The following is a 9,318-nucleotide window of genomic DNA, read 5'->3' as shown; positions in this document are numbered from 1 at the left end:
CATTTGGGTTGTCTCCACCTTTTGGCTATTGGCAATAGCGCTGCGGTAAACACTCATGTACAGGTTTTGGTTTGTTGTTTTTTCAGGTTTTGGTTTGAATACATGTTTTCAATTCTTTTGGGTACATATTTAGGAGTGCAATTGTTGGGTCATATGGCAATTCTGTGTTTAACTGTTTTAAGAACTGAAAGCTGTTTTCAATATTCTTTTGTACCTTGTGAATTTTATGCTATGCGCACCATAAGCAAATGTCAGCACTTCCCCCACCTCACAAAAGAAAAGAAAGTGAAGGTGTACATTCATGGAAAGAAAAAAAGCATACTGCAAATGCAAAGGATTATCGTTAGGTAAGAAATGAGCAAATATTTATCTAGATTTCTAAAGGAAACTGCATTTTGGATTTTAAAAAAATTTTTTAAAGGATTTTATTTATTTATTCATGAGAAACATGGAGGGAGAGAGAGAGGCAGAGACAGAGGGAGAGGGAGAAGCAGGCTCCAGGCAGGGAGCCTGATGTGGGACTTGATCCCAGGACTCCAGGATCACACCCTGGGTTGACGGCAGACGCTCAACTGCTGAGCCACCCAGGCATCCCCTGCATTTTGGATTTAGACTTCAAATTTCACTCCTTTGTTCCATTCTAGTTCCAGGTGTGGGGTACAGGGAGACCTCGGATCAACTCCCAGGCTTGTCAGTTTCAGCTGTGCATCACTGCATCCGTTACCTAACTTCTCTGTGCCTCAAATGTAAAATAAGGAAAAATCATCTACCTGGCCAGTTGTGAGAGTTGAATAAGCTGAGGGATGTGTTATGCCTGGGCCCATGCTTGGCACACAGCTGGCTGCCTAGGTTAGTGGCTTTACACTAGCAGAGTACAGGAGCCACCCTCTTCTCTCCTGGGATCACTGTTCTCTACAGCCTTTTTTACATAAGCTCCTCTGATTCCCCACACACTCAAGGAACTCCTGGGGGCCTGGCCTGCTGAGCAGTTCTCCTCCATAATTTCATCCCCTCTAGGGCCAATCTCTCAGAAAAGGGGCCAACTAGGGTGCAAGAGGACAGGAGCTAGGGCCAGCTGCTGGGAAAGAGGCCTGCTGTCTACCAAGGACTGCCCTAGGGCAGGGAGCAGAATGGGTTTGCTTTATGGAGCCATGGAGCCCAGAGCATATATATGGAGGAGTTGGGTGGAGGCACAGGGAGATAGATTTGGGTTTACCTGGAGGAACAACTTCTTCATTGAGAGGACATAATGTCAAGCATGGTGTCAAGCACTGTTACGTGACTCCACAAGAAGTATCCCCATTTCACAGATGAGGAAACTGAGGCTCAGAGTCCTTTGTCACTTTGCCCAAAGTGACAAAAAAATATGTAAAGTGCTGCAAGATCTGAATCCAGGCCTGTCTCAGACTAGAACTTGGAAGCTTAGCTTCTGTATTTACAGGGTCAATGGCCAAGCACTTGATAGATGTTAATGATCACTAATCATTATCTGATAACATTCATGTAAGTAGAGCTAGAGTTGTAGCAATGCAATGAGCAGTTTGGGAATGGTGGGGGGCAGTGTGAGTTGCTTCTCCCCAAGTTCAGGTAGAGGCTGGATTAGCTTTTCATAGAGATTCAAGTGTTTGATACAGATAATTGGATTAGGGTCCTGGGTTCTAGTTTTGAAGGTATGAGGAGAGTCCCAAGATCTGTCCCCAGAGATTTAGCTGTAGTTGTTTTCAGATGGTCCCAGGAATCTGTCTCTTTCCAAAGGCAATTCTCACCTGCAGCCACCAGCTTGGATGACCTCTAGGGTCCCCTCTAACACAGATTCTATGACCTGCAATGCCTTAACACCCACCATGGGGGAAGCCTTCCTCTGGGTGAGGCACTGTCCTCTCCCCCTCCTGCCTTCTTATATCCCTAAGGTTCTAGAAAGAATGAGTCCAGCTACTCCCTTTCCCTATGAGCAGCAGGCTTTTGGAAAGGCAAAAAAGGTTGCAGAGATGGAGGGCTCAGGAGCCTCACTGCCACCTCCAGTGATGGGAGTGACGGCAGCTCATCTTTGTTCCTTGACATGCTCTCCACTCCATGCAGAGCCCCAAAACTGTCACTTGCCCCACTGGACCCTGGTACAGTGCAAACCATTCCTACCCCCTTGGTCTTTCTCAGACACTTCCCAGTGGGTCCAGCTTCCCAGGCATGACAGGCAATTCTGCAGAATTCGTCTGGTCTAGAGGGTTCTCTCCCAGCTTCCAGGAAGCCAGCAATGGGCTGGCAGGCAGGCCAGAGAGGCATTCTCAGTGACCTTTGGTTCCCTGGGAAGGACTCAAAACCAGTAAAAGTTTAGCAAGTACCATTTAATCGTTGCCAGAACTTTTTTTTTTTTTTTTTGGAAACACAGACTTTCTGGGGAATAAAATTTGAGAACTCTGTAAGGAAAGATCTGTGATTAGTTTGTTTTTTTCTTAGAAAATTTCTAAGCCACCTGCTTTTGAGGAAATATGAAACGAACACAGTACCCTGTTATGCAACCTCAAATAAGTTGATTTCAGCTGCTAAACCTCAGTTTCCCCATCTGCAAATGCCACTGGCCAGTGGTTGGGTAGAAACTGGCAGTGGAGTAGGGACTCTGGGTGCTGAGAGGGAGGGTGTAAGCTGAGAAAATACTGTTTCCCTTGGATTTGAACCTGTGATTCAGGTGGCCCACCTAGAGTACCGGAGGCAAGAAGACAAAAACAGAGCTCAGAAACTCTGGGCGGGGGGATGAGTCGGTTGGGAGTCAACCTTCGGCTCAGGTCATGATCTCAGAGTTCTGAATAGCCTAGGAACCTTTGGCCTCCCAAGACACCCCTTTTGGGTTCCTGATCATTGTTCTTAAATCTTCTTTCCTTGGAGGTTCCTGGCATTCCATTTTCTCTCCCATCCTGAGAGAGGAAATGCAGTCATTGACATGTTAGTATAAAAATATTTCTCTCAGGGATTTTTCCATGGAAACCTAAGCCTTTCATTCATTCCATGTTCATTATTGAACCCCATCTACAAGGATCTGGGCTGGGGACCAAGGATTCAAAGATTAAAAGAAAAAAAAGCATAATCCCTGTCCTTAGGGTCCTCCCCTAATTTTCATGGGGTAGAAGAAATAACTTTTTTGGGTGGGGGAAGTGGAGATACTGCGTCTTTGGTTTGAAGTTCATGGTTTGCTGTTTTTTTTTGTTTGTTTTGTTTTGTTTTAAAGATTTTATTTATTGGGACACCTGGGTGGCTCAGTGTTTGTCTGCCTTTGGCTCAGGTCGTGATCCCTGGGGTCCTGGGATCGAGTCCTGCATCAGGGTCCCTGTGAGGAGACTTCCTCTCCTTCTGTCTGTCTCTGCCTCTGTCTCTCTGTGTCTCATGAATAAACAAAATAAAATCTTTTTTTTTTTTTTTTTTTTTTTTTTGAGAGAGAGAGAGAGAGCACAAGCAGAGGGAGCAGCAGGAGAGGGAGAAGCAGATTCCCCAATAAACAGGAAGCCTGACTCAGAGCTCAATCTCAGGACCCTGGGATCATGACTTGAGCAAAAGGCATATGCTCAACTGACTGGGCCACCCCAGGACCCCTCCTTTGCTGATTTTATAATCACTCCTCCTGTTGCCGTACAGCTTTGAGGTCATTAGAGAACTTTCAGAGCCATGATCTGAAAGCACCCCCCAAAGCCTAGATAATACTCATGAAAGCCTGAAAGGCATCTCTTGTTTTTCTATGAGAAAACAAAGCCTTAGAAAGTAAACTATGTGCTCATGGTCACACAAGTTGCTTTGGTCCCCTGGACTTAAACTTAGATCTTCTGGCATAGGTATTCTGAAAATACTGTTTGCCTTGGATTTGAACCTGTGATTCAGGTTACTACGTGGCCCAGAGTACCGGCTCAGGTCATGATCTCAGAGTTCTGAGACCAAGCCCCCTCTCTGATCAGCAGGGAGTCTGCCTCTCTCTCTCTCTCTCTCTCAAGTAAGTAAATAAAAGTTTTTTGAAAAGAAAAACTTTGGGCTGAAATGGCCCAGACTCTGATCTTGACCTATACCACTCAGACCTTGACCTTCACACAAGCAGCAGGACCACGGGCAAAAATCACAACCCCCAAGAGCTTACCATGAGGTTATTTGTCTTCTATAACACATCCTTGAAGTTGTGCATTAGTATCCCCACTTTACTGATGAACTGACTGATCCTCAGCTGGTAATCTGTGCAAGGTCACCAAATCAGAATCCCATCACAGGGCTGCTTCATGCTTTTCCCACCACCCATGCCATCTACCAGTAGCTAGGTGGGTTCCCCTAATATTTCAGAGCCACAGTTTTCTAATCTATAACTAGGAATAGCAGGAACAATGGGAGGACTGGACAAGAAGACATATTCACTGCCCAGGTAGGAAGAAGTAGGCACCTTCTCAATGCCAGCATCTTGCCTCCTTTCCTTCCTGAGACCTCTTGCACCCAAGTAGAGCTTAGACCTATAAATGCCAAGAAAACACACCTCAGATACATCCTAGCCTTTGGGCCTCAAGGTCATCCTCTCTACCTGCCCTTTCTTTTTTTTCTTTAAGATTTTATTTATTGGGATCCCTGGGTGGCGCAGCGGTTTGGCGCCTGCCTTTGGCCCAGGGCGCGATCCTGGACACCCAGGATCGAATCCCACATCAGGCTCCCTGCATGGAGCCTGCTTCTCCCTCTGCCTATGTCTCTGCCTCTCTCTCTCTGTGATGACTATCATAAATAAATAAAATTAAAAAAAATTGGTTTAAGATTTTATTTATTTATACATGAGAGACAGAGAGGCAGAAACATCATAAGCAGAGGGAGAAGCAGGCTTCCTGTGGGGAGCCCAATACGGAACTTGATCTCAGGACCCCAGGACCACGACTTGAGCCAAAGGCAGACACTCAACCACTGAGCCACCCAGGTGCCCCTCTACCTGCCTTCTTATTATCCAGGCTTTCCTAGTGGTAGGGGAGGTAGAGTTAGAATGGGGGGCCTGCCTGGAAGTAACCTGGCCCAGCCTCAGGATGCCAGGTCCCAGGCAGTGTTTCTCAAGAGTGAGGACATCTGATACTTTTTCTTACCCTAGGAATGAGCCATCAAATGATAATGCATGTACAGTAAATCAGACAGAAAGGGACAGGCACCACATAACCTAGAGACCCCAGGAATGGCCCAGTACCATTTCAATAAAGGCTTATGGATACCTACTACTGCAAATGCCCACCACTCATCAAGCTCTCTACTAGAGATGAGGGGGCTGCCGAGATAGAGAGTCAAGTTCTATTCACTTAGCAGGGTCTGTGACTACTGCTAGTCAGAGATTTTCCCATCTGGTAGGTAAGACTGCACGACAAGGGATTCCCAGGTTCAAGAGGACACAGAAGAGGCGCTCTGAGAACAGTCAGAAAGGTCAGGAAGCTGGGAAAGTGGGGTGGTTCCAAGCAAAGGGAAGAGAAATGTGAGAAGTTCAGAGGCGATGTGGAGCTGAGCACTGGGAGAGGAGAGGGACACTGAAAAGGCTACTGGACGCTTACCACAGTTGGGTAAGACAAAGACACAACCTCCCCACCTCCAGGCAGTCTGCCAGAGTTGTACACCCTAAACTCTTCTTACTTCAGCCTCATCTTTATCAACCCCAGGTCTGCACTGATGGGTACTCATGCCAGGCTGGGTGGGAGTTTTGCATTTATATGATCTCCAAATCCCCTTGGAGTCAGAGTTTCTCCCATTTCTGTGGCTCTCAAGGATATGCAGAGAAATAAGTTGCTGCCCCTAAAGTGCTTATGGTCTGGTCACACATACATGAAGCTTTCTGAAGCATTAAGAATCCGTATAGACGGTGTTTCTTTCGTTTTTTAAGAAAGATTTGTTTATTTATTCATGAAAGACACAGAGAGAGAGGCAGAGACATAGACAGAGGGAGAAGCAGGCTCCATGCAAAGAGCCCGATGGTGGGACTCAATCCCGGGACCCCGGGATCACAACCTGAGCCGAAGGCAGATGCTCAATCGCTGAGCCACCCAGGTATCCCAGAAGGTGTTTCTTATGAAGGCAAAAAAGAAAAAACAAAACAAAACTGGAAATCATGCAAATGTCTAACAAGAGATAAGTTAAATAAATTCTGGCCCATCTAATAGGGGTTAAGCAATCATTCAAAATTATGAGTAAGAAGGGTGCCTGCTGGCTCAGTTGGTAGAGCATGCCACTCTTGACCTCAGCAGTTTGAGCTCCAGGTGGGTGTGGAACCTACTTAAAAAAATATATGACTAAACAATAAACCGGAATTTTGTTTTGCTGAGTTGTTCTAACAACAACAACTATATATATATATATATGACTAAAGAACTTAAAAGGAAAGGTTGGGGGGCACTTGGGTGACTCAGTTGGTTAGGCATCTGCCTTTGGTGCAGGTCATGATCCCAGGATCTTGGGATTGAGTCCCATATTGGGCTCCCTGCTCAATGGGGAGCCTGCTCCTTCCTCTCCTGCCCCTCTCCCCTGCTCATGCTCTCTCCCTACTCTACACTGTCTCTCAAATAAATAAATAAAATCTTTAAAAAAAGTGATCAATGTAAGAAAAAAAGGAATATTTAAAATTTTCGGCAATTTTGTTTTTTAAAATATGCACAGACAAAAAGACTAGAGGGAAATATTAATAATCTTGCTTTCCAGATTTCAAGTTGTTTTCAAAACTATTATGTAGATTCCAACTATTCAACAATGAGCATGTATTGCTCTTATCATCTGAAAAGTAATAAAGATTATTTTAAAAATCATCAGCTTCATGTCATGGAAAAATAGTGATGAAGGTCAACAGTAGGCCTTGTTCTGTTCTGCTTTTTTAAGTAATTTCTACACCCAACCTGGGGCTTAAACTCAGGACCTTGAGACCAAGAGTCACATGTTCCACCAACTGAGCCAGCCAGGTACCCAGATTTGTCACTGCTTTGGGCTTCAGCTCCCTCATCCATATAATGAAGACCTGAGGACAAGATGAGAACCCTTTCCTCTTTAAAAAATTCACTCACTTCTTAGGATACCTGAATTTAGAAAACTGGCCTAGCTCCTCTGCCTGGAAAAAGTGGGGCTGAAAAAGGATCTTGAGGGGAGGATTTGAATTCCATATGACGTAGGGGGGAGAGAAGAATATTGCTGGGCCAAGGTTGGAGGCATGCCTAATGAGGAGATCTATCCTAAGAGGGTTTAGGAGTGGGAATATAGCCAAATTGGACTGAGGCCTCTGAAGGATGGTGAGAGTATCTGTAGGTTCATCAGGTTGGCTCCCTCAGGAGGTGCCAGAAGCTGGAAGAACCTAGAAATCTCTGGGTTAAGTGAAGCACCTATCACTAATAGTAGTACCTAATTCCTATAGGAGGCAGTTTCCTTCCTAATGGGGCCTGAACCAAGTATTGGCAATGTGGGGGCTGGGAAACCAGGGTGCTCCCGGTCTTGACATCAGAACACAGTAGGTCCGCAGCACACAATAGGCGTTGAGCAATTTACTGAAAGAATATGTCACTGGGAAGGATATCACCTATCTCTGGGCCTCAATTTACTTATCTGTGGAATGGCAGGTTAGGAAAGGGATGATAATTTGTTGGAGAGACTAAGTCACGGGAACACTGTACGGGTCCAGCTTGATACTCCCATACGGTAGTGCCAGCCCTATTTAGAGGTCAGCGTATCAAGGCTCAGAACGGTTGAGTCACCCGTCCAAAGTGGCGCGGTCCTAACTGGTTCACAACCGCACACCGAGCTTCTCCCACTCCACTGACGCTGCGCCCTGCTTCCCATCTCAGAACCCAGGTGCCACGACCTGGCTCGGCGGGGAGAGGCCGAATCACACCCAGGGGCGCCTGCAGCCGGCCGGGGTCACACAGGATTCCCCTAAAGCTCTCGGCAGTGTCTTCTCCAGTCCACACGGAGCCTGCAGCCGGGGTCCCCCGGGGTCGCGGCTGGGATTCCAGAACCGGGGTGCCGGGGAGGGCCCCGGGTCTTGGGCCGGGCTTGCTCCGCCGGGCTGGGCTCGGGGCTGCTGCACCTCGGGCGCGAGGCGAGCGGGGCGCGAGCGTGTACGCGGTGCAGAGGGGCTGGCCCCGGCGGCGCGGCTCCCAGGCCGGGGGCGAACCTGCGAGCGGGGCGCGGGCTCCAGACCCGCCGGGGGCTCCCCACCGTCCAGCCAGGACGCGAGGCTGCCCTCCCCTCCCCCCGCCCTCGGGCTCCGCAGAGGAGGAGGAGGGGAAAGGGGGGGCGGTATTTAAGCCGAGGGAGGAGAGGACCCCAAAGAGGGGGTGGGGGGTGGGGGGTGGGAGGGAGGAAGGCGAATGGAATCCCGATCATCCGAGGTACCCCCTCCCGGGGCTGATAACCATTTGGGTCCCAAAGACTCGTCTCCCCGCCCAGAGTCCTATTCGGTGACCAGGAGCGGGAGGGGAGTTTGAGATCTAAGTCCCACCCTCTGGGCTGGAGGCCTGAAGCCAGAGAGGGGAAGTGATTTCCTCAAGGTCACGCAGCAAAGCAGCGGCCAGCCAGGGCCAAAGCCCAGGTGCCGGGCCCCCGACGGCCCTGATCCTGAGCCCGACCTCCGGCAGTCCTGCGCCCGGGGAGGCTCGGGGAGGCTCGGGGAGGCTCGGGGAGGCAGGAGCGTGGACCCGGCCCGGGGGCTGGGTTTGGGGGTGAAAGGAGTGCGCCGGGCGCCCTGCGATCCCCAGTCAGGGTGCGGGCCGAGCTCCGTCTCGCAGCCGACGGCCGGGGAGCCCCGCTTCGGGCGCCGCGGGCCACGGGTGGGACGAGGGCGCGCGGCTGCCCTGCACGCAGCTCCGCCCCCCGCGGGCCGCGACTGCTGGGAGCGCGCGGACCCTTTAAGAAAGTTCACTGGGCGAGTTCATCAAAGTTTAAAAACTTGTCTCGCAGTAGGGAAAGGGGAGAGGAAGGAGAGGGAGAGACGACGAGGGCGCGAGCGGAGAAGCCCCGCCGGAGGCCGGCGCGCCGCGGCCCGGGCCGGGGCGAGCCCGCAGTGGGCGGCGGGGATTGGCTGCGCGTTCCCCCGGAGACCGCGAGGAGGGCGGGGGAGGGGGCTGGCCGGGCCCCAGCTGAGGCCGGTTCCGGCCCCCGCCCCCCGCCGCCGCCCGGCGCCCGCCCCCTCCCCCGGCGCCCGCCCCCCGCCGCCGCCGCCGCCGCGGGCGCACTCGCCGGTCGCAGTGAAAAGGCGGAGGCGGCGGCCGCTCGGGCTCGGCTCCGGTTCCGAGGGCCTCCCCCGCCGCACCCCCTCCCCGCCTCCCGCACCCGCCAAACTTGATGTGACCCCGGCCCGCC

Source organism: Canis lupus, chromosome 30 (assembly GCF_003254725.2).
Source record: "Canis lupus dingo isolate Sandy chromosome 30, ASM325472v2, whole genome shotgun sequence".
Taxonomy (NCBI): Eukaryota; Metazoa; Chordata; class Mammalia; order Carnivora; family Canidae; genus Canis; species Canis lupus.
Note: the sequence above shows the minus strand (reverse complement) of the source record.